Consider the following 25,988-nt stretch of genomic DNA (forward strand, 5'->3'; position numbering starts at 1 on the left):
TTTTTTAAAGATTTTCATTTATTTATTTGACAGACAGATCACAAGTAGTCAGAGAGGTAGGCAGAGAGAGAGGAGGAAGCAGGCTCCCCGCTGAGCAGAGAGCCCAATGCAGGGCTTGATCCTATGACCCTGAGACCATGACTTGAGCCGAAGGCTGAGGCTTTAACCCACTGAACCACCCAGGCGCCCCACTGCTAAATATTTTATGGTTTTACTGCTATTGTTTATTTTCTCTTATATCGTAAAAGTGGTTAAGGGTAGCATATGGAAAAATCATTAGTTGATTCATTTGTTTTCTAGGTATGCAATTGTATAATTTGTAAATAATGATAATCTCATCTTCTCCTTTTTAATAGTTAGACCATTTATCTTTTTATGTATTTTATTGCATTGAGCAGAACAATGTAGAAAAAAATGGAAGTAGTCATGCTTTTTTTACTCTTGATTGTACAGGAATCTGTTGTGTCCACATACATACATTCTATTGTTGTTTTAAGATAAGTATTCTTGTTATGTTAACCAATATTCTCTATTCCTGGTTTTTAAAGTGTTTGTAAAAATTAAAAAACAGTGACAAATATATAAGCTAAATAGCCATTAATAAATTGCTTAAATAAATTTAAAACATACGTAACATGGAATAACACACACCCATTAAAAATAAAGATCAACATTAAATTATGTATAAACCATCCTGGGTCTGTGGATGATAAAATTTGTGGTGATTCTAGATTTGTTTTTCTCTTTATGCATTTTTGAAATTTTCTACAGTGATTCAGTCACCTGAAAAATGCTGAAAGAATGAGAAACAGTTGAGGTGAGGTGACTAGTAAAGCCCCTCGCATAGTAAGTTCTCAGTAAACAGGAGCTCTTACTGTTCTCTCATCAGTTTGGTGGACTTGGGGGCACATGGGCCCAGGTGTCGTGTGATGAAGCAAGTGGGATTCATACTTCCACTCTCAGAGCCTCTACTACTCGCTTGGAACATTTTTCAAAATATTTGTAAAAGTTTTTCCATTTATTAATGAAAACCTAAGTGGCCTGTATGACTGTTGTTTCAAAAAAATGAGTGCCTTAGCCTCTTCTTGGACTTTTTTTTTTTTTTTTCTTGCAATGGGTTTATAGGCAAGCAAATGAGAACAGCCACCATTTGCTTTAGTGACCCGGAACTAACCATTTCCTTTGTGTTTTTTCACAAGTCTCTGTTCAGAATTACTACCAAAACCTCCTTTACACCCAATGAGAGGATTAAATAGCAAACACCTAAACATTAGGGAAAAACAAGGTATTTGAAAGTTATTTCCCCTAGTTTCAGAATTTGAATTAAGAAAACTGAAAAACGGGGCGCCTGGGTGGCTCAGTGGGTTAAAGCCTCTGCCTTCGGCTCAGGTCATGATCCCAGGTTCCTGGGATCGAGCCCCACATCGGGCTCTCTGCTCAGCAGGGAGCCTGCTTCCTCCTCTCTCTCTCTGCCTGCCTCTCTGCCTACTTGTGATCTCTGTCAAATAAATAAATAAAATCTTAAAAAAAAAAAAAAAAAAGAAAACTGAAAAACCACAAGTTTCTATATGATTGTGTGAATCACATTCTAGAAGTGCAGGATCTTTTGATAAAAAATTAACTCCACTGATGCTTAACAAGGCCAATAGGTCACAGGACACCATCTCCCTGCCTTGGGTGGACTTTAATAATCTGAAGACAAATTAAAGAGGAGTATTATCTCTGTCACCATTAAGAATTCCTAAGACAGCTTGACTTTGTCTCTTGATTATTTATGTTCTCAAAGAATTGGATTCCTCCCTCCCTCACTGACTCTTTCCCTCCTTCCATTCTGTTACCTCCTTTTGTTTCTCCTCACTCCTTTCTAAGCTCCTCCTTATCTGCCCTGTGCTTGAACCTGCGTTCTCTGAGAGTCCTGTGAACAGGGGTCAGATCAGCAATGCGCATCAGTTACCTGTCAGTCTGTCTTCACATTTGAAGCAGACTCAGTCCTTCACTGTAGATTCTAAAAATAGCTTATCATTGACATTTTCTTTCTATATAAGTAAAACATGGAAATAACTAAATAAAGAACTACAGTCAAGCAAAAAAAAAAAAAAAAGAAAGAAAGAAAGAAAAGAAAATCTAAGAATCTGTAATCTACCACCCAGAAAACCACTGCTATATTTAGAATATATATTTCCTGTGTGTTGCTACGTATACAAAACATTTTTTTCAAAAACTAGATCATAATCTCTATAATTTTCAAACATGTTACCTTTTCACTTCATCAATATACAAATTTTTCCATGTCATCCAAAATTCTTTAACACTTTTACCCATTTCAATTTAACAGACATTTTTTAATCATACTTCCGAGGAAGTTTTTTTTTCGGTATTTATTTATTTATTTATTTATTTCCAATTTATTTGACAGACAGAGATCACAAGTAGGAAGAGAAGCAGGCAGAGAGAGAGGAAGGAAAGCAGACTCCCTGCTGAGCAGAGAGCCCGATTCAGGGCTCCGTCCCAGGACCCTGGGATCATGACCCCAGCCGAAAACAGAGGCTTTAACCCACTCAGCCACCCAGGCACCCCAACAGACATTTCTTTAGAGCTGCAATATGCAACACTGTTACCCGATGCAAACCAGGGACGAGCAAGACAAACACAGCTCTATTTGCAGATATAAAACAAATACAAGTCAGGTGTTAGAAAGTAGGTAGACATGTTGTAAAAGTAAATACCCAGGAGATTAAACCTTGACCAGAGCTAAGAAAGATCTCCTGAGGGAGTGATTCCACCTTGTAATGACAGTGCAGGTATTCTGGTGTATCTCTGCTCCTATCGGAGGCTTTCTCACCTAGTTGGGTCTACCAGATGTTCCTTTACATTTTAATATTCTTTTTCATAACTCCTATGAGCCATCTGTGTGTAGATAGGCTTGTTTCTTTGGCTTTGCCAATCAAGACTGTATTTGCTATCTAACAGGTGTCTCCTAGGCCTTCGATTAAAACAGGTTTAGAGAGGACAAACAGCAACTGAGTATTTCTCTAGTCTGGCCTGAACCTCAGAACTGCCTGCTGAATGCACTGCAGGTACATGACCTGGATTTCAACTCCAGACAAAAGACATTGGGGAAAGTTTCTCTCTAACCTTTCTGAGCTTCTTTTCTCATCTGTAAAATGAGGGCAATTATACCAATTCATTCATCTGTCATGGAGATCAAGTTAGAAAATTTATGTGATTATCTGGCTTAAAGTTAGCGTTATATTATTGATATTATCAGTAGTAGCAGTATTAACTTACCCATTTGGCTGACAGTAGCAGGAAGGGAGAGAAATGGAAGCCTGATGTCTCATACAACTTCATATTCCCCAATGACTAGTGGTTTTCAGTCACAAAAGTGGTTTCCAGATTGCCCCTATTTATTTCTGGAATGGAGTACCTCACCAGCATCACTCTCCTGCTATGCTCCCGACCACTTCATTGCCTGAAGGGTTTTCCTTCTTTCTTGTCTACTCTGCATCATATCTTCAGATTGTCCCTACTCTCTATACAACTGGAATTCACTTCCTTTAAGAAATACTCTGAGTAGGACCTCTTGGGATAAAAGTACCAAATATTTTTGACATCAAAGAAGTTCCAGAATCTCTTCCCTAAACCAGACCTCTGTTATATGCCCTATTTGGTCCCTCCCTCTTCTGCTGGCAGAATCCAGACCCATGATCTCACTTCTCCATTTCTGCTGTGTTTTGTGGGACATCTTACTTACATTATATATTTTCTCTGACTAAATTTGGAGTTCAGGTGCCCCTGTTTTTTTCTGTCTAGTAAATATCCACCTTTAATTTTATATTTAGAGAGAAAGACAGAATGAGGAAAACAGATATTGAAATATGCAACTCAGGATAGCATTCAGGACTTCGAATTATGCAGGAAGTCCCCAGTCAAATATTTAGGTCAACAAATTTCTTACTTCTCCAAGAGGAAAAGGTTATATTTATAACTCTAATCATTGGAGTAAAAGGTCTTCTGCTTTGATATGGAGATGTGGGAAAGAAGAGGAGTAGTTTACTGCTTTGTGACTATTTTTGAGGGGTAGGATTTTAACTTAAGAGTCTCAGAGCCTTAATGTCCTCATCTAAAAATGGATCGAATAGGACCTGCCTACAATCACAGAAATGTCACGAGGCTCACACCGTATTTGTAAAAGTGACTTTCAAATGTCCAAAGTTTTTAAATGAGCTGGCTCTGAGTATAGTATCTTAAGAAGTTGGAGGAGATGTTGTAAATTACCCTCTAGCAAATTTCACAGGTATTTAAGAAATAAGATGCAGTCCTTTCAGATTTATTTCATGTATTCCTGTTGCCAGGTATCTCTAGGATGTTTCAAATTTGGTTGTGAAATTTCACAAAACACCTAATAATATTTAACAGACTTAATCTCATCCATCAATTGAAGAGAGTTTTTGTGTGTGTTTCGTAATTTTAATCTTTCATGCTATAACATTAGCACCTCTGATATTTATTCTCCACAGATGCAAGGCTGGACACAGAAGCAGATGGAAGGTACAATTGCTGAGATCTGATGTCTGGTTTCAGCAAAGCTGGTATTGCAGTGATATAATTTGCTTCCACTGACCTGCAAGTCTCACTGTGCAACCATTTGGGGGAGCAGAACGGGCATACCTTTTGAGACAGACTGACCTGGCTTCAAGTTTTAGCTGGGTCTTTTCACTTAAGTTATTTTCCTTCTGCATTTTTTAATTTTTTTCCGTTTTATTATTATTTTTTAGAATCTTTCAGCCATAGACAGTCCTAATTTATAGCATATTTGAGGACTAAATAAGATGAGGAGTATTTAAGTAACAAACCTGGAATTTAGAGATGTTTTTTAAAAAATGTTTCCTTTCTTCTTCCTCCACCTCTAAATTGATTCTCTGTACCTTCAGCCGCATCCCCAGCCACTTTCCTTGAGCAAAGTGAGGTTCAGGTTAGCATTGAACTCAACTGCCTCAGGTCCTCCATTTGGAAGTATTCTGCTGTACAAGAATATTTCCTAGGTAGGGTGCTAATTGGTTGGTCATATGGAATATAAGTGAATTCAGATCTGTGTCTGATGAATGCCTGCTCATTGAATATGCACGTATTTATCGTAGGATAGCAATGACAATTTTTCTCAGAAAGAAATGTTTCTGATTTACATATATGTGGCTGATGCATTAAGTGGGTTTTATAAATCACTATGTCATCACCACCAAAAAATGCCCTCTAGCCATATTAAAAAGAGCCCATGACAAGGGGCGTATCAAATTGAATGGAAAGGCCATAAAACCATCAGTTCATTTGACATAAAACTGATATATTATGTGATAACACTTCAAGTAGAACCCGGGACCCCATTCATCACAGAGTCTGCTTATTGGCTAGGTTCTGAGCTGTGTGTTAATGAAACCGTCACGCTCTGCTCAAACTACAGATGGCAGGCCCCAGTCAGCACTGGGGACCTACACACCAGAAAATGTTCCCATTGAAAATATGTTTTGCTCACCAGTGAACTTCCCTGGGAGAAAGTTGTATCAGGACAGAGGTCACACAGCTTCTTGGGGTAGTGTCTTCACGTGTAAAGGGTGAGACTAGAGCCATGGTTCTCAGTAAGAGAAGTGCATCAGACTCATCTGGCAGGACCCAGACATCCCCAGCTTTGAAAAGATCTCTCAGTGATTCCAATGATCACCCTGGGTTTAGCCTTTAAAAAAAATTGGAGTACCTGGGTGTCTCAGTGGGTTAAAGCTTCTGCTTTCGGCTTGGGTCATGATCCCAGGGTCCTGGGATCGAGCTCTGCATTGGGCTCCCTGATCACGAGGGATCCTGCTTCCTCCTCTCTCTCTCTGTCTCTGCCTACTTGTGATTTCTGTCAAATAAATAAAATCTAAAAAAAAAAAAAAATCCATTTATTACCATGAGTGGTGGGGGCAAAGAGAGGGGAGGGGAGAATCATCAAGCAGTCTCCCTGTGGAGTGTGGAGCCCAATGCAGAGCTTGATTCCAGGGTCCTGAGATCATATTATGAGCCAAATCAAGAGTCCAGTACTCTTACTGAGCCACCCAGGTGGCCCCCTGGGTTTAGCCTTTTTTTTTTTAAGATTTTATTTATTTATTAGAGAGAGAGAGAGGGAGAACATAGAGGGAGAAGCACTGAGTGGATAGCCCGCCCAACATGGGGTTTGATACCAGGACCCTGAGATCATGACCTGAGCCAAAGGCAGACACTCAACTGACTGAGCCACCCAGGTGTCCCTGGGTTTAGATTTTTACTCAGTGTCATTATAGCACTAACAGCATCAGCATCTACTGGGAGCTTATTAGAAATGTAGACTGTCAGGGTGCCTGGGTGGCTCAGTGGTGCCTTTGGCTCAGGTCATGATCCCAGGGTCCTGGGATTGAGTCCCGCATCGGGCTCTCTGCTCAGCAGGGAGCCTGCTTCCTCCTCTCTCTCTCTCTCTCTCTGCCTGCCTCTCTGCCTACTTGTGATCTCTCTCTATCAAATAAATAAAATCTTTAAAAAAAAAAAAAAAAAAAAAAAAACCTCTAGGAGTCGAACCCAGGCATCAGAGTTTAACTCCCCAGGTGATTCTAATGTGCAGCCGTGCTTGAGAACTATTACCTTATAACCTCATTTAGAGTTTACACCTGAGACTTCAGTTGGTCCTGATCATGTGACCATGAGGTCACTATGCAGAATCACTGATTTAAGGAGGCAGCTCCAGGTAGCAGCAGAAAGGAGAGAGGTATTTTTTTTTTTTTTAACTGAGTTTCTCCTTCAGCCAGGTAATGTTTCATTATTTTATAAATATCTTCAGGAAAACAATCTATAGTAAGAATTGTTAAATATTTTTAAAATGAGAAAACTGTGGCTCTGAGAGGTAAAGTGATTTGCCCAAGGTTGTATAGCTAGTGAACGGTGTGCATCCCACGCTAAAAGTCCTGCTCACTATATTACCCTCCCCTCTCAGGGTTCCATTGCTCCTCTCTCTCTGTACCTCCCAGGATATATTAGGTTTTTGTTTGTTGTTTGTTTTAATGGGAGCACAATTTCAGAAGTGATGGGTAGAAATATGATGATTGCTCTTTCCAGGATTATTACTTTTTTAAAACTATCATCAGAATGGAATGTAGAGAAATATCCAAACTCAAAGCTTTTAGGGCTAAGATAGGTAGAAACCTGGAGGAGCCCAGATACACTCAGCTAGGTGGTGGTGCCAGGTGGGACCTTATCTAAGTGTCTTTACTTCAGTTGACTAATGCAATCTCCTTAGAGTGTAATGACTACACTGTTGTGTGAAATTTAGTGCTCACTTAAAAAAAAAAAAACAAGAACACAGCTTGAGATATAATTGACATACAATAAGCTGTACATATTTGAAGCATATAATTTGATAAGTATGGATGTATATATACATTTGTGGAACTATCACAAGGTTATGAAAGTATCTCAAACTTTTCTGATTTTATTTATTTATTTATTTATTTATTTATTTGAGAGAGAGCATGCATGAGAGAGAGTGAGAGTGGGAGGAAGGAACAGAGAGAGAGGGACAAGCAGACTTTGCACTGAGAGCTGAGCCCAAAGTGGGGCTAGATACTGCAACCCTGAGATCGTGACCTGAGCCAAAATCCAGAGTTGGCCATTTAACTGACCGAGCCACCCAGGTGCCCCTCTGAATTTTTCTTTGTGCTTCTTTGTAATAACTCCTTCCTGTCCCTCCCCACTTCTAGGTAACCACTTTTCTGCTGTCAGTAGAGATAAGTGTGCCTTTTCTGGAATTTTATGCAAATGGAATCATACAATGTTTACTCTTTTATTAGTCTGGCTACTTTCAATAATTATATTGAGATTCATCCAAATTGTTGCATGTATCAAGTGTTTGTTCTTTTTATCATTTGCCCATTTACCTGATGAGGGGCTGTAATACACTAAGAAATATATATTTGGTTTTTGTCCCTGGTTCCTGACACAGAAATTTTTTTTAATTTTTTATAAACATATATTTTTATCCCCAAGGGTACAGGTCTGTGAATCGCCAGGTGTACACACTTCACAGCACTCACCATAGCACATACCCTCCCCAATGTCCATAACCCCACCCCCCTTCTCCCAACCCCCCTCCCTCTAGCAACCCTCAGTTTGTTTTGTGAGATTAAGAGTCACTTATGGTTTGTCTCCCTGCCAATCCCATCTTGTTTCATTTATTCTTCTCCTACCCCCTTAACCCCCCATGCTGCATCTCCACTTCCTCATATCAGGGAGATCATATGATAGTTGTCTTTCTCTGCTTGACTTATTTCACTAAGCATGATACCCGCTAGTTCCATCCACATCATTGCAAATGGCAAGATTTCATTTCTTTTGATGGCTGCATAGTATTCCATTGTGTAATATACCACTTCTTCTTGATCCATTCATCTGTAGATGGACATCTAGGTTCTTTCCATAGTTTGTCTATTGTGGACATTGATGCTATAAACATTCGGGTGAACGTGCCCCTTCGGATCACTAGTTTGTATCTTTAGGGTAAATACCCAGTAGTGTAATTGCTGGGTTATAGGGTAGTTCTATTTTCAACTTTTTGAGGAACCTCCATGCTGTTTTCCAGAGTGGTTGCACCAGCTTGCATTCCCACCAACAGTGTAGGAGGGTTCCCCTTTCTCTGCATCCTTGCCAGCATTTGTCATTTCCTGACTTGTTAATTTTAGCCTTTCTGATTGGTGTGAGGTGATATCTCATTGTGGTTTTGATTTGTATTTCCCTGATGCCGAGTGATATGGAGCTCTTTCTCATGTGTCTGTTGGCCATCTGGATGTCTTCTTTGCATAAATGTCTGTTCATGTCCTCTGCCCATTTCTTGATTGGATTATTTGTTCTTCGGGTGTTGAGTTTTCTAAATTCTTTATAGATTTTGGACACTAGTCCTTTAACTGATATGTCGTTTGCAAATATCTTCTCCCATTCTGTCAGTTGTCTTTGGTTTTGTTGACTGTTTTCCTTTGCTGTGCAAAAGCTTTTGATCTTGCTAAAATCCCAATAGTTCACTTTTACCCTTGCTTCCCTAGCCTTTGGCGATGTTCCTAGGAAGATGTTGCTGTGGCTGAGGTCAAAGAGGTTGCTGCCTGTGTTCTCCTCAAGGATTTTGATGGATTCCTTTCTTACATTGAGGTCCTTCATCCATTTTGAGTCTATTTTCATGTGTGGTGTAAGGAAATGGTCCAATTTCATTTTTCTGCAAGTGGCTATCCAATTTTCCCAACACCATTTATTGAAAAGGCTGTCTTTTTTCCACTGGACACTTCTTTCCTGCTTTGTCAAAGATTAGTTGACCATAGAGTTGAGTATCTATTTCTGGGCTTTCTATTCTGTTCCACTGATCTATGTGTGTTTTGTGCCAGTACCATGCTGTCTTGATGATGACAGCTTTGTAATAGAGCTTAAAGTCTGGAATTGCGATGCCACCAACTTTGGCTTTCTTTTTCAATATTCCTTTGGCTATTCGAGGTCTTTTCTGGTTCCATATAAATTTTAGGATTATTTGTTCCATTTCTTTGAAAAAAATGGATGATACTTTGATAGGAATTGCATTAAATGTGTAGATTGCTTTAGGTAGCATAGACATTTTCACAATATTTATTCTTCCAATCCAGGAGCATGGAACATTTTTCCATTTCTTTGTGTCTTCCTCAATTTCTTTCACGAGTACTTTATAGTTTTCTGAGTATAGATTCTTTGCCTCTTTGGTTAAGTTTATTCCTAGGTATCTTATGGTTTTGGGTGCAATTGCAAATGGGATTGACTCCTTAATTTCTCTTTCTTCTGTCTTGTTGTTGGTGTAGAGAAATGCAACTGATTTCTGTGCATTGATTTTATATCCTGACACTTTACTGAATTCCTGTACAAGTTCTAGCAGTTTTGGAGTGGAGTCTTTTGGGTTTTCCACATATAGTATCATATCATCTGCGAAGAGCGATAGTTTGACTTCTTCATTGCCAATTTGGATGCCTTTAATTTCCTTTTGTTGTCTGATTGCTGAGGCTAGGACTTCTAGTACTATGTTGAATAGCAGTGGTGATAATGGACATCCCTGCTGTGTTCCTAACCTTAGCGGAAAAGCTTTCAGTTTTTCTCCATTGAGAATTATATTTGCGGTGGGTTTTTCATAAATGACTTTGATAATATTGAGGTATGTGCCGTCTATTTCTACACTTTGAAGACTGACACAGAAATCTTAAAACCCTTCTGAGGGATGAGTGTGTTTGGAATGCTAATGAGATGACTCTTGGCTAAAAAGATCTTGGAGAGCTTCAGGATGGAAGCTGGTCCCAGAGAGATCAAAGCATTTTGGAACATTCAGTCCTACCTTCCCCTCCATCTCCAGGGAGGGGAGAGGACCTAGAGATTGAATTAATTACCAATAACCAATGATTTAATCAATCATGCCTGTGTAAGGGAACTCCCATAAAACCTCCTGAATTATGAGGTTCAGAAAGCCTCCAAGTTGGTGAGCACATCAAAGTCCTGGAAGGGTTATATACCTAGAAAAGGAACAGAAGTTTCCTGTCCCTTCCCTATACCTTGCCTTATTCATCTCTTCCATCTTTCTGTTTGTGAGTTATGCTGTTTATATTAAATTGATCATAGTAGGTAAAGTGCTTTTCTGAGTTCTATGAGCAATTCTAGATAAGTCTCAATCCTGAGGAGAGGGTCATAAGAACCCCTTTAGTCTAGTCAGTCAGAAATACTTCTGGGGACGTTTAAAAGATTTTTATTTATTTATTTATTTGGCAGAGATCACAAGTAGTTAGAGAGGCAGGGAGAAAGAGATAGGAGGAAGCAGGATCCGCTCCAAGCAGAGAGCCCAATGCGGGACTCAATCCCAGGACTCTGGGATCATGTCCTGAGCCAAAGGCAGAGGCTTTAACCCACTGAGCCACACAGGCACCCCTACTTCTGGGAACTTTTGAGTGGAATTTGAAGTTGGTGAAGTCTTGTAGTTCTAAGCCCCTACCTGAGAGGTCTGTGTTAACCCCAGGTAGTTAACTTAAAGTTGAACTAAATTGTAGGACACCCACTAGGTTTCCAGAGAGTTGGAAAACTCATGGTGGTATGGAAAAAAAAAAAAAAATGTCAAAAGTATTGTGAGTAGGGGCGCCTGGGTGGCTCAATGGGTTAAGCCGCTGCCTTCAGCTCAGGTCATGATCTCGGGGTCCTGGGATCGAGCCCCGCGTCAGGCTCTCTCCTCAGCGGGGAGCCTGCTTCCCTTCCTCTCTCTGCCTGCCTTTCTGCCTACTTGTGATCTCTGTCTGTCAAATAAATAAATAAAAATTATTTAAAAAAAAGTATTGTGAGTAAAACCAGCTCAGACAGCAGTGTTTGTATTACACCAAAACTGGAAAACCCAAATGAAGTTTCTATGAACATTAGGTATGAGTCATATATTTTCATTTCTCTTTGATAAATATCTAGAAGTGGAATGCTGAGTGATATAGAAGGTGTATGTTTAACTTTATAAGAAAATTCCAAACAATTTTCCAAAGTGGTATGTTATATTCCCAAAAGAAGTACATGTGAGTTTCATATGTTCCATATATTTACCTACATTTGGTATGTTCAATCTTTTAAATTTTAGATATTCTAATAAATCTCCTTGTGGTTTTAATTAGCTTTCCCTAATGACAAATGAGCATCTTTTTCATATATTTATTGGAATATGTGTGTGATCAATTCTAATTTTTTGTGCCTTTTTCCCTTCTTATGGAGTTGTTTCCCTATTGCATTTTGAGAGTTCTCTATACATACTGGATGAATGCAATTTATGTGATCTAAAAATATTTTCTTCCAATCTATGGCTTATCTTCTTTTTAAAATTTTATTTATTTTAGAGAGAGCACATGTATGTGGAGTGCTGGAGGGGCAGAGAGAGAGGGAGAAAGAGTTTTATTTTAAAATTAACATATAATGTATTATTATGTATTTTATATATATAAATTAACATATAATGTATTATTTATTTCAGGGTTACAGGTCTGTGACTCACCAGTCTTACACAATGTGTACTCACTGGAGCACATATCCTCCCCAGTGTCCATCACCCAACCACCCCATCCCTCTCCCCCACCTCCACATAGTAACCCTTAATTTGTTTCCTGATTAAGAGTCTCTTACAGTTTGTCTCCCTCTCTGGTTTCAACTTGTTTCATTTTTCCCTCCCTTTCCCTATGATCCTCTGTCTTGTTTCTCAAATTCCTCATATCACTGAGATCATATGATAATTGTCTTTCTCTGATTGACTTATTTTGTTTAGCATAATACCCTCTAGTTCCATCCACGTTGTTGTAAATGGCAAGATTTCATTTTTTGATGGCTGCATAATATTCAATTACACACACACACACACACACATATAATCTCCTCATCTTCTTTATCCATTCATCTGTTGATGGACATCTAGGTTCTTTCCATAGTTTGGCTTTCCATAGTTTGACATTGTTCTTATTTATAAACATTTGGGTGCATGTGCCCCTTCGGATCACTATATTTGTATCTTTAGGATAAATACCCAGTAGTGTGTTTGCTTGTCATGGGGTAGCTCTATGTTCAGCTTTTTGGGGAATCTCCATACTTTTTTCCTGAGTAGCTGCACCAGCTTGCATTCCCACCAACAGTGTAGGAGGGTTCCCCTTTCTCCCTATCCTCGCCAACACCTGTTATTTCCTGACTTGTTAATTTTAGCCATTGTGACTGGTGTGAGATGGTATCTCATTGTGGTTTTGATTTGTATTTCCCTGATGCCCAGTGATGTGGAGCACTTTTTCATGTATCTGTTGGCCATCTGGATGTCTTCTTTGCTGGAAATATCTGTTCATGTCCTCTGCCCATTTCTTGATTGGATTATTTGTTCTTTGGGTGTTGAGTTTGATAAGTTCTTTATAGATTTTGGACACTAGCCCTAGCCCTTTATCTGATATGCTGTTGGAAATATCTTTTCCCATTATGTCCGTTGTCTTTTGGTTTTGTTGACTGTTTCCTTTGCTGTGCTTTCTTTTGATCTTGATGAAGTCCCAATAGTTCACTTTTGCCCTTGCTTCCCTTGCCTTTGGCGATGTTTCTAGGAAGAAGTTACTATAGCTGAGGTCAAAGAGATTGCTGCCTGTGTTCTCCTCAAGGATTTTGATGGATTCCTTTCTCACACTGAGGTCCTTCCTCAACTGGAGACTATTTTCATGTGTGGTGTAAGGAAATGTTCCAATTTTATTTTTCTGCATGTGGCTGTCCAATTTTCCCAACACCATTTGTTGAAGAGACTGTCTTTTTTCCATTGAACATTCTTTCCTGCTTTGTCAAAGATTGACCATAGAGTTGAGGGTCTATTTCTGGGCTCTCTATTTTGTTCCATTGATCTATGTGTCTGTTTTTGTGCTAGTACCATACTGTCTTGATGACGACAGCTTTGTAATAGAGCTTGAAGTCTGGAATTGCGATGCCACCAACTTTGGCTTTCTTTTTCAATATTCCTTTGGCTATTCGAGGTCTTTTCTGGTTCCATATAAATTTTAGGATTATTTGTTCCATTTCTTTGAAAAAAATGGATGGGATTTTGACAGGGATTGCATTAAATGTGTAGATTGCTCTAGGTAGCATAAACATTTTCACAATACTTGTTCTTCTAATCCATGAGCATGGAACATTTTTCCATTTCTTTGTGTCTTCCTCAATTTCTTTCATGAGTACTTTATAGTTTTCTGAGTATAGATTCTTATCCTCTTTGGTTAGGTTTATTCCTAGGTATCTTATGGTTTGGGGTGCAATTTTAAATGGGATTGACTCCTTAATTTCTTTCTTCTGTCTTGTTGTTGGTGTAGAGAAATGCAACTGATTTCTGTGCATTGATTTTATATCCTGACACTTTACTGAATTCCTGTACAAGTTCTAGCAGATTTGGAGTGGAGTCTTTTGGGTGTTCCACATATAGTATCATATCATCTACGAAGAGTGAGAGTTTGACTTCTTCTTTGCCAATGGGGATACATTTTATTTCTTTTTCCTGTCTGATTGATGAGGCTAAGACTTCTAGTACTATGTTGAATAGCAGTGGTGATAGTGGACATCCTTTCTTTGTTCCTGACCTTCGGGGAGAAGGTCTCAGTTTTTCCCCATGAGAATGATATTCACTGTGGGTTTTTCATAGATGACTTTGATGATTTGGGGGTATGTACCCTCTATTTTTACACTGTGAAGAGTTTTTATCAAGAAAGGATGCTGTACTTTGTCAAATTTTTTTCAGCAACTATTGAGAGTATTATATGGTTCTTGTTCTTTCTTTTATTAATGTATTGTATCACATTGATTGATTTGAGAATGTTGAACCAACCTTGCAGCGCAGGCCTAAATCCTACTTGGTCATGGTGAATAATTCTTTTAATGTACTACTGAATCCTATTTGCTAGTATTTTCATGAGAATTTTTGAATCTGTGTTCATCAAGGATATTGGTCTGTAATTCTCCTTTTTGAGGGGGTCCTTGTCTGGTTTTGGGATCTAGGTAATGCTGACCTCATAAAATGAGTTTGGAAGTTTTCCTTCCATTTCTGCTTTATGGAGTAGTTTTAGGAGAATAGGTATTAGTTCTTCTTTAATGTTTGGTAGAATTTCCCTGGGAACCATTTGACCCTGGGCTCTTATTTGTTGGGAGATTTTTTATGATGGCTTCAATTTCCTTACTGGTTATGGGTCTATTTAAGTTTCCTATTTCTTCCTGGTTTAGTTTTGGTAGTTTATACATCTTTAGAAATGCATCCATTTCTTCCAGATTGTCTAATTTGCTGGCATATAGTTGCTCATAGTATGTTATTATAATTGTTTGTATTTCTTTTGTGTTGGTTGTGATCTCTCCTCTTTCATTCATGATTTTATTAATTTAGGTTTCTTCTCTTTTCTTTTTGATAAGTCTGTCCAGGGGCTTATCAATCTTATTAATTCTTTCAAAAACCAGCTCTTAATTTTGTTGATTTGTTCTACTGTTCCTTTGGCTTCTATTTCATTGATTTCTGCTCTGATCTTTATTATTTCTCTTCTGCTCGATTTAGGCTTTTTTGCTGTTCTTTCTCCAGCTCCTTTAAGTGTAGGGTTAGGTTGTGTATTTGAGACATTTCTTGATTCTTGAGAAAGGCTTGTATTGCTATATACTTTCCTGTCAGGACCACCTTTTCTGTGTCCAAAGATTTTGAATAGTTGTGTTTTCATTTTCATTTGTTTCCATGAATTTTTAAAATTCTTCTTTAATTTCCTTGTTGACCCATTCATTCTTTAGGAGGATGCTCTTTAGCCTCCATGTACTTGAGTTCTTTCCAAATTTCCTCTTGTGGTTGAGTTCTAGTTTCAAAGTATTGTGGTCTGAAAATATGAAAGGAATGATCCCAGTCTTTTAGTACCAGTTGAGACCTAATTTGTGGCCCAGGATGTGATCTATTCTGGAGAATGTTCCATGTGCACTAGAGAAGAATATGTATTCTGTTGCTTTGGGATGAAATGTTCTGAATATATCTGTGATGTCCATCTGGTCCCATGTGTCATTTTAAGCCTTTTTTTCCTTGTTGATCTTTTGCTTGGATGATCTGTCCATTTCAGTGAGGGGGGTGTTAAAGTCCCTTACTATTATTCTATTGTTGTCAATGTATTTCTTTGATTTTGTTATTAATTGGTTTATATAGTTGGCTGCTTCCATGTTAGGGGCATTGATATTTGAAACTGATAGATCTTCTTGTTGTACAGACCTGTTAAATACGATGTAGTGTCCTTCCTCATCTCTTACTATAGTCTTCGGTTTAACATCTAATTTGTCTGATATAAGGATTGCCATCCTAGCTTTTTTTGATATCCATTAACAGGGTAAATTGTTTTCTACCATCTCTATTTATTTATTTTTTAAATATTTATTATTTATTTATTTATTTGACACAGAGAAATCACAAGTAGGCAGAGAGGCAGTCAGAGAGAGAGGGGGGAAGCAGGCTCCCTGCTGAGCAGAGAGCCTGATGCGGGACTCGATCCCAGGACTCTGAGATCATGACCTGAGCCGAAGGCAGCGGCTTAACCCACTGAGCCACCCAGGCACCCCTCTACCATCTCACTTTAAATCTGGAGGTGTCCTTCTGTCTAAAATGAGTCTCTTGCGTATAGCATATCATTGGGTCTTGTTTTTTTATCCATTCTGATATCCTGTGTCTTTTGATTGGAGCCTTTAGCCTACTTACATCCAGGGTAACTATTGAAAGATATGAATTTAGTGCCATTGTATTGCCTGTAAGGTGACTGTTTTTGTATATTGTCTGTTTCTTTCTGATCTGTTACTTTTAGGCTCTCTCTTTGCTTAGAGAACCCCTTTCAATATTTCCTGTAGGGCTGGTTTGGTGTTTGCAAATTCTTCTGTTTTTTATTTTTCCTGAAAGCTTTTTATTTTCAATGACCGCCTAGCTGGATATAGTATTCTTGGCTTCATGTTTTTCTCATTTAGCACTCTGACTATGTCATGCCAGTCCCTTCTGGCCTACCAGGTATCTGTGAATAGGTTTCCTGCCAATCTAATATTTCTACCATTGTAGGCTATAGACTTCTTGTCTCACGCTTCTTTCACGATTTTCTCTTTTTCAGAGACTTGTAAGTTTTACTGTTAATGATAGGGTGTGGACTATTTTGGGGAAGGGATCTCTGTGCCTCCTGGATTTTGATGCCATTTCCTTCCCCAAATTAAGGAATTTATCAACTATAATCTGCTCCAATATACCTTCTTGCCACCCTATATCTTTCTTCTTCTTCTGGGATCTCAATTATTCTAATATTTTTTTCATCTTATGGTATCACTTATCTCTCAAACTCTCCCTTTGTGATCCAATAGTCGTTTATCTCTCTTTTTCTTAGCTTCTTTATTCTCGATCATTTGGTCTTCTATATCACTAATTCTCTCTTCTACCTCATTTGTCCTAGCAGTAACAGCCTCAATATTTTTTATTGCACCTCATTAATAGCTTTTTTGATTTCAACTTGGTTAGATTTTAGTTCTTTTATTTCTCTAGAAAGGGATTCTTTAGTATCTTCTATGCTTTTTTCAAGCCTAGCTAGTACCTTTATAGTCATCATTCTGAACTCTAGTTCTCACATCTTACTAATGTCCCTATTGATTTGTCCCTGGCAGTTGGAACTGCTTCTTGGTTTGTTTGTTTGTTTAAAGATTTTATTTATTTGACAGACAGATCACAAGAAGGCAGAGAGGCAGGCAGAGAGAGAGGAGGGAGCAGGTTCCCTGCTGAGCAGAGAGCCCGATGTGGGGCTTGATCCCAGGACCCTGGGATCATGACCTGAGCTGAAGGCAGAAGCTTTAACCCACTGAGCCACCCAGGCACCCCCCCTTTTTTTGAGGTGAGTTTTTCTGCTTTATCATTTTGTCCAGAGAAGAATAAATGAATGAGAGAACCAAATGCTAAAAGGGTAATAATGACCCAGAAAGAAAGACACTAAACAAATCAGGAGAGACCCGAAACAAGGGGGAAAAGAAAGGGGTAAAAAAAAGTGATCAAGCTGGTGAATGGAACAGAGCTACACACTTGACTTTGGGTGTATTTTGGTCTGTTAGAAGAAACTCTATCCCAAAATTTTAAAGAAAGAAAAACTTATGTGTAGACAAAAAATAAAGTTAGATACTATGAAGGGATAGAATATGACTGTAAAAATGAAAATTTAAAAACTTTTAAAATGGTATTGATAGGGACACCTGGGTGGCTCAGTGGGTTAAGCCTCTGCATTCGGCTCAGGTCATGATCTCAGGATCCTGGAATCGAGTCCCGCATCGGGCTCCCTGCTCAGCAGGGAGCCGGCTTCCCCCTCTCCCTCTGCTGCTCTCCCCACTTGTGCTCTCTCTCCTTCTCTCACTCTCTGTCAAATAAATAAATTCTTAAAAAAAAAAGGTATTGATAAGATGTTGGTTAAAATATGAAAGAGGAAAAATTTCAAAAGCTAGGAAATAATTTTTTAAAATTCAACTTTGAAAGACTAAAGAATCATGGGGGAAAAAAACCCCATGAATTATGTGTGTTGCATTCACCTAGCTCTGGAGTTCCTCATTTCTTATTGATCAGTGAACTTGGTCTTGGCACGATTTTCTTGCTGATCTTCTGGGGGAGGGGCCTGTTGCAGTGATTCTTAAATGCCTTTTCCCGGAGGTGGAATTGCACTGCCCTTGCTAGGGGCTAGACTATGTAATCTGTTCCGTTTTGCTCTTGGGAGCTTTTGTTCCTTGAGTGATTTCTGCACAGTTTTGGAGGATGGGAATAAAGTTGGCAGCTTCCCAATCTCCAACCCGTAGTAGCCAAGAGCTTGGGGCCCCACTTCTCAGTACACCCTCAGAGAAAAGCAGTAAATCACTCTGTGACCTTGGTCTCCAGCTGCACTCCATGCTCACCCAGCCTGTGACTGAGTGTTTCTATCTCTAGCACATGGCCCCATGTGAAGTCTCTAAACCAGCAGATTCCTGTGGTATGCTCCCACACTGCTCCTCCTGGTGGAGGAAGGCGGGAGGGGGGCGGTGTCTCTCTCCAGATCTGCCATTCCTGAGGTCCCTTCCCAAAAAGCAGTGGCCTGGCTATACCTCAGATCATAGTTTAAGGTAACCCCGAGCTGTGAGTCCACTCTTCAGCTCCTTCTTTTCAGCTGGCTTCACTGCTCTGATACCTGGGAGCTCTGCCACACTCAGACACCCCTGGTCTTTATGTGTCCCCTCAGGTCCTGAGACCACACTGTCCCAGTGAGGATTCCACCCCACTTTTGGCCACTGGAACTATGTCCCTCCATAGAGCAGACTTCTAAAAGTTCCTATTTTGTGTTCTGCTGCTCTATCATTTGCTGGGAGCTGGCAGATGGGGGCTCCCTCCCACTGCGGTCTACCTTCCCATTATAGCGTTGGATTCACTTCTCCACATGTCCTACCTTCCAGAAAGTGGTTGCTTTTCTCTTCATAGAGTTGCTGCTATTTCTTGTTATTTAAGGTGGTCCTGTATCACTATAAACTTTCCTCTTAGAACTGTTTTTGCTATGTCCCGTAGATTTTGGAGAATTGTTTTCATTTTCATTTGTCTCATGATATGTTTTTATTTCCATTTTGATTTCTTCTTTGACCCAATGATTGTTTAGTAGCATGTTATTTAGTTTCTGCTTGTGGTTTTCCTTTCTTCTTTTTTTTTTTTTTTAATTTTCTTATAGCTGATTTCTAGTTTTATACTGTTGTGGTCAGAAAAGATGTTTAATAAGATTTTAATCTTAAATTTATTGAATTGTTCTTGTGGCCTGATATATGATTTTTGCTGGTCATTTGGGTCTTTTCTTCTTCTTCTTCTTTGAGAGAGCTCAAACAAGAGTGTATACAACTGGAGGAGGCAGGGAAGAAGTTGAAGCAGACTCCCTGCTGAGCAGGGACCACTGATGCGGGACTCAATCCCAGGACCCCATGATCATGACCTGAGCCAAAGGTAGACACGCAACTGACTGAGCCCCCCAGGCACTCCCTGACCCTCATTTTTGTTTTTTAAAAAGGAGTTTGGAGACGGTGGTGGGTTTATGGACATTGGGAGGGTATGTGCTATGGTGAGTGCTGTGAAGTATGTAAACCTGGTGATTCACAGACCTGTAACCCTGGAGCTAATAATACATTAAATGTTTATAAAAAATTAAAAAAAAAAAAAAGGAGTTTGGGGCACCTGCGTGGCTCAGTTGGTTAAGTGCTCAACTCTTGATCTCAGCTTAAGTTCTGATCTCAGGGTCTTGAGTTCAAGCCCTGCATTAGGCTCCATGCCTAGCATTAAAAAAGAGGTAGGGGCAGTTTGATGTCAGGAATCTAGATTAGGATCATGGCCCTACTACTTAATAGTTGTGCAACTTGTGTAAACCACTTTCTCAGTATTCTGGTCTCCTAAGTGGAAATGGCATCTTTCCTATATACCCTTAAAATTTTTAGTTTCCTAGATCATTGTCTGTTTCTCAACTTAGATAGACAGTATTAAAAAGTATAAAAGTTCATGTAATTCAAATGAATCAATCAAATGTTATAGGGTATAATAATTTATGTAACAAAATTACTTTTTAACATTCTATTGCTATGTAAAACTGGAAGTAGAAGTAATGGTTACATTCTCTTCTCCCTTCATATCTTTTAAGAGAATTTCAACATTTTTTCTATTGAAATATATTTGACATATAACATTAGTTTCAGTCATACAATGTAATGATTTGATATTTGTACATTTTATGAAATGGTCATCACAATAAGGCTAATTAACATGTCATACTTCATAGCTACGAATTTTTACTTGTGAATTCTACTCTCTTAGCAACTTACTAATATGTAATGCAGTTTAACTATAGTCATCATGCTATACATTACATCCCCATGACTTATTTTGTAATGAAATTCATACCTTTTGACAACCTTCACCCATTTTGACACCCCCCATGCCATACACACATACTAGTACCAGTCTGTTCTCTGTAGCTATGTGTTTGTTTGTTGGCTGGTTGGTTGTTTTTTTTTAAGATTCCACGTAGAAGAGAGATATACAGTATTTGTCTTTCTCTAATTTCATAGCATGATACCTTCAAGGTCCATTTATTTTGCTACATGTGCCAAAACTTCATTCTTTTTAATAGCTAAGTATTTTTGTGTGTGTGTGTGTGTGTGTGTGTATCCTCTCATCTTTATTCGTTCATCCATTGGTGGACACTTAGGTTGTTTCCATAAATAACACTTCGATGAATATGGGATGCATATATCTTTTCGAATCAGTGTTTTCATTTTCTTAAGATAAATACCCAAAGTGGAATTGCTGGATCATATGGTAGTTCTACTTTGAATTTTTTGAAGAACTTTCACACTGTTTTCCATAGTGGTTGTACCAATTTACATTTCTACCAATAGTGTACAGAGTTTTCTTAATCTCTACATGAATGCCAGCACTTGTTATTTCTTATCTTTTTGATACTAGCTATTCCTACATGTGTGAAATATCTCACTGTGATTCTGATTTGCATTTCCCTGCTGATTAGTGATATTGACCATATCTTTATGTACCTGTTGGATATCTATATGTCTTGTTTCAAAAAGTGTCTGTTCAGATTCTCTGCCAATTTTTAATTGTTATTTTTTGTTGTTTTGAGTTGTAGAAGTTCTTTATATGTTTTGGATAGTAGTTCCGTAGCAGATATGTGATTTTCAAATATCTTCTCCCATTCAGTTTGTTGCCTTTTCATTATGTTGATGGTTTCCCTTGCTCTGCAGAAGATTTCTGGTTTGATATACTCCCACTTGTTTTTACTTTTGTTGCCTTTGCTTTTGGTGTCAGAAAAAAAGGTTCATTGATAAAATCAGTGTCAAGGGGCTTATTGCCTTTGTTTTCTTAGGGTGTTTTGGTTTCAGGTCTTCAAGTCTTTAATAATTTTGAGTTAATTTTTGTGTGATGTAAGGTATGTGTGCATGTGTCTGTGCACACATGCATATGTGTAAGAAAACTTTTTTTTTTTTTTTTTTTTGAGTGGGGCCTGGGGATTGAAAATAAGTCCCTTTGGGCTTTCAGACTCTTGGTGGTGATTTTGTCCTTTTCAAAAGGGTAAATGTGAACAATGACTCCCATGCCTCACATTGCATCCTGGTCCACACATTCAGCATGACTTGTGATATGGTTTCAAGCAAGTGCTCTGGATTCATGTTTGACTCCATTCGTTTACTGCACATGCTGCTGTCCACAAAGTTGTCAGTCACCATGGGGTAGCTGATGAGATGTAGAGAGCAATGAAGGGATATTTGGGACCAACCCAAGGTGTAGTATTGGCCAACTGTTTCTCAGAGGAGGTTAACCACTATACTCATGAGGATATAAGGCTTGATCTGCCAACCATATCTTAGCTCATACAGGTTCATCCAGAACTTGAGGCGCTGGGCAGTAGTCTGGACATTGATGGTGAGTCCAGCCAGTCTGATATATAGCCAGTCAGGCATGAGAAAGCTCTTCTGGAATGCTGTGGTCACCACCTGGGCCTGGAATTAGGACTAATAGTTATATTAGTTTTATTTGTCTTATTATTTTTTGAGGTATAATTAACACACAATGTTATATTTAGTTTCAGGTGTACAAGATTGATTCAAGAATTCAAGAATTCTACACATGATACCCACTGTGATTGTTGCAGTCACTGTTACCATACAATGTTATTACAATATTACAATTGTAGTTTACTGTCTTGTTAAATTTGGCCATTCTAACTGGTATAAAGTGGTATTTCCATGTGGTTTTGATTTGAATCTGCCTGATGGCTAATGATGATGAACATTTTTTTTCATGTGTATGTTAGCCATTTGTATGCTTTCTTTGTTCATGTCTTTTGCCCATTTTTTAAAAATTTTTTCAATTGATTTATTTTCAGAAAAACAGTATTATTTTTTCACCACACCCAGTACTCCATGCAATCCGTGCCCTCTATAATACCCACCACCTGGTACCCCAATCTCCCACCCCCACGCCACTTCAAAACCCTCAGATTGTTTTTCAGAGTCCATAGTCTCTCATGATTCACCTCCCCTTCCAATTTACCCCGACTCCCTTCTCCTAACACCCCTTGTCTTCCATGATATTTGTTATGCTCCACAAATAAGTGAAACCATATGACAATTGACTATCTCTGCTTATTTCACTCAGCATAATCTCTTCTAGTCCCGTCCATGTTGCTACAAAAGTTGGGTATTTGTCCTTTCTGATGGAGGCATAATACTCCATAGTGTATATGGACCACATCTTCTTTATCCATTCGTCCGTTGAAGGGCATCTTGGTTCTTTCCATAGTTTGGCGACCGTGGCCATTGCTGCTATAAACATTGGGGTACAGATGGCCCTTCTTTTCACTACATCTGTATCTTTGGAGTAAATACCCAGTAGTGCAATTGCAGGGTCATAGGGAAGTTCTATTTTTAATTTCTTGAGGAATCTCCACACTGTTCTCCAAAGAGGCTGCACCAACTTGCATTCCCACAAACAGTGTAAGAGGGTTCCCCTTTCATCACATCCTCTCCAACACATGTTGTTTCCCATTTTTTGACATGATTATCTGTTTTGTGTGTGTTGAGTTTGAGGAGTTCTTTATAGATCTTGATATCAGCCCTTTGTTTGTAGTGTCATTTGAGAATATCTTCTTCCATTCCGTGGGTTGCCTCTTTGTTTTGTTGACTCTTTCCTTTGCTGCTGTGCAGAAGCTTTTGATCTTGATGAAATCCCAAAAGTTCATTTTTGCTTTTGTTTCCTTTGCCTTTAGAGACATGTCTTAAAGAAGTTGCTGTGGTTGATGTCGAAGAGGTTACTGCCTATATTCTCCTCTAGGATTCTGATAGATTGCTGTCTCACCTTGAAGTCTTTTATCCATTTCGAGTTTATCTTCGTGTATGGTGTAAGAGAATGGTCAAGTTTCATTCTTCTGTACATAGCTGTCCAATTTTGCCAGCACCATTTATTGAAGAGACTATCTTTTTTCCACTGGATATTTTTTCCTGTTTTGTCGAAGATTATTTGACCATAGAGTGGAAGGTCCATATCTGGGCTCTCTACTCTGTTCTATTGGTCTATGTATCTGTTTTTGTGCCAGTACCATGCTGTCCTGGTGATCGCAGCTTTGTAGTAAAGCTTGAAATCAGGCAAATTTTGTTGTTAGTCCCAATAGTTCATTGTTGCTTTTGTTTCCTTTGCCTTAGAGAGATGTCTAGAAAATGTTGCTGAGGCTGATATCAAAGAGAAAATGCATACATTTTCTTCTACAAGTTTTATGATTTCAGGTCTCACACTTAGGTCTTTAATCTACTATGAGTTTATTTTTGTGTAGGGTATAAAGAAGTGGTCCAGTTTTTTTTAATTTTTATTTATTTATTTTGCATGTAGTTGTCCAGTTTTCCCAACACCATTTATTGAAGAGACTTTTTCCCACTGTATATTCTTGCCTCCTTTGTTGTAAATTGACCATGTAAATGTGGGTTTATTTCTGGGCTCTCTGTTCTACTGATCTATGTGTCTATTTGTGTGTGTGTGTGTGTGTGTGTGTGTGTGTGTGATACTGCTTTAATTATTATAGATTCATAGCATATATCTTGAAATCTAGGATTGTGATCTCTCTAGCATTGTTCTCTCTCAAGATTGCTTTGGCTATTTGGGGGTCTTTTTTGGTTTCATACAAATTTTAGTAGTATTTTGGTTCTGTGGAAAATCCTGTTGGTTTCTTCTCAAGGTTGCAATTGCTTTGGGTATTATTGATATTTTAGCAATACAAATTCTTTTAATCCATTATTATGGGATATATTTCCATTTGTGCCATCTTCAGTTTTTTTTTTTTTTTTCCCCATCAATGTTTTATGATTTTGAGAGTACAGGTCTTTTACTTCCTTGGTTAAATATATTCCTAGGTATTGTATTCTTTTTGATGTAATTACAAATGGGATTATTTTCTCAATTTCTTTTTCTGCTATGATTCTGTATGTTGATTTTGTATTCTGCAAAACTTATTCTCATTTTTAATTTTTTTCCTTTATGCTGTTCAGCTTGGTTGCTTTTGATTTTCCTGTCTTCCAGAATCCTGATTCATTCCTCTGCATACTCTAATCTGCTGTTATTCCCTCTAGTGCAGTTTTAATTTGTTGTTGAATTCATCTCTTACTTTCTCATTTTCTACTTGCTGAAGTTCTTACTGAGTATAAACATTTTTAAGTCCATTGACTATGACCATTTATGACCATTACTTTGCACTCTTTATCAGGAATATTGCTTTAAAATTTTTTTTATTTTTATTTATTAATTTATTTATTTTCAATTTTGCAGATCTTTTATTTCTTTTCTACTGGGAAAACTTTTCAAAACTTTTATGAGCCTATAAACCTCCAACATTAAAACAGTACAAAAACAACTGAGATAATAAAATTAAAATAAAATTAACACTTTCTACAGCTGAATACAATAGTAGTGTTTCGTGCAGATTTTTTAGCTGGATTGAGTTGCTAAGGAGTTTTTTTTTTTTTTTAGGTTTTTAACTCATTTTTTAATTTTTTAAATTTTATTTTTCATTTCTTTTCAGCATAACAGTATTCATTGTTTCTGCACCACACCCAGTGCTCCGTGCAATATGTGCCCTCCTTAATACCAACCACCTGGCTCCCCTTCAAAACCTTCAGGTTGTTTTTTGGAGTCCATAGTCTCTCATGGTTCACCTCCCCTTCCAATTTCCCTCAACTCCCTTCTCCTCTCCATCTGCCCATGTCTTCCATGTTATTTGTTATGCTCCACAAATAAGTGAAACCATATGATAATTGACTCTCTCTGTTTGACTTATTTCACTCAGCACAATCTCTTCCAGTCCTGTCCATGTTGCTACAAAAGTTGGGTATTCATCCTTTCTGATGGAGGCATAATACTCCATAAAAATTTTTTTTAATTATGTTCAGCTACCAACATATAGTACATCATTTGTTTTCGATGTAGTGTTCAATGATTCACTAGTTGCCTATAAGACCCAGTGCTTTTGATTTTTATTAAGTCTCAAAAGTTTATTTTCGCTTTTGTTTCCTTTGTCTTTGGAGACATATCTTGAAAGAAGTTGCTGTGGCTGATATCGAAGAGATTATTGCCTATGTTCTCCTCTAGGATTCTGATGGATTCCTGTCTCACGTTGAGGTCTTTTATCCATTTTGAGTTTATCTTTGTGTACGGTGTAAGAGAATGGTCGAGTTTCATTCTTCTACATATAGCTGTCCAGTTTTCCCAGCACCATTTGTTGAAGAGACTATCTTTTTTCCACTGTATTATTTTTTCCTGTTTTGCCGAAGATTAATTGACCATACTGTTGAGGGTCCATATCTGGGCTCTCTACTCTGTTCCACTGGTCTATGTT

At 38.3% G+C, this 25,988-nt stretch overlaps 1 pseudogene; it reads right to left on the minus strand.

The window, feature by feature from the left end:
* Window positions 1-25,988, minus strand: part of LOC132010574 (uncharacterized) — a 34,177-nt pseudogene that overhangs the window by 898 nt on the left and 7,291 nt on the right.

Source organism: Mustela nigripes, chromosome 2 (genome assembly GCF_022355385.1).
Source record: "Mustela nigripes isolate SB6536 chromosome 2, MUSNIG.SB6536, whole genome shotgun sequence".
NCBI classification, from domain to species: domain Eukaryota; kingdom Metazoa; phylum Chordata; class Mammalia; order Carnivora; family Mustelidae; genus Mustela; species Mustela nigripes.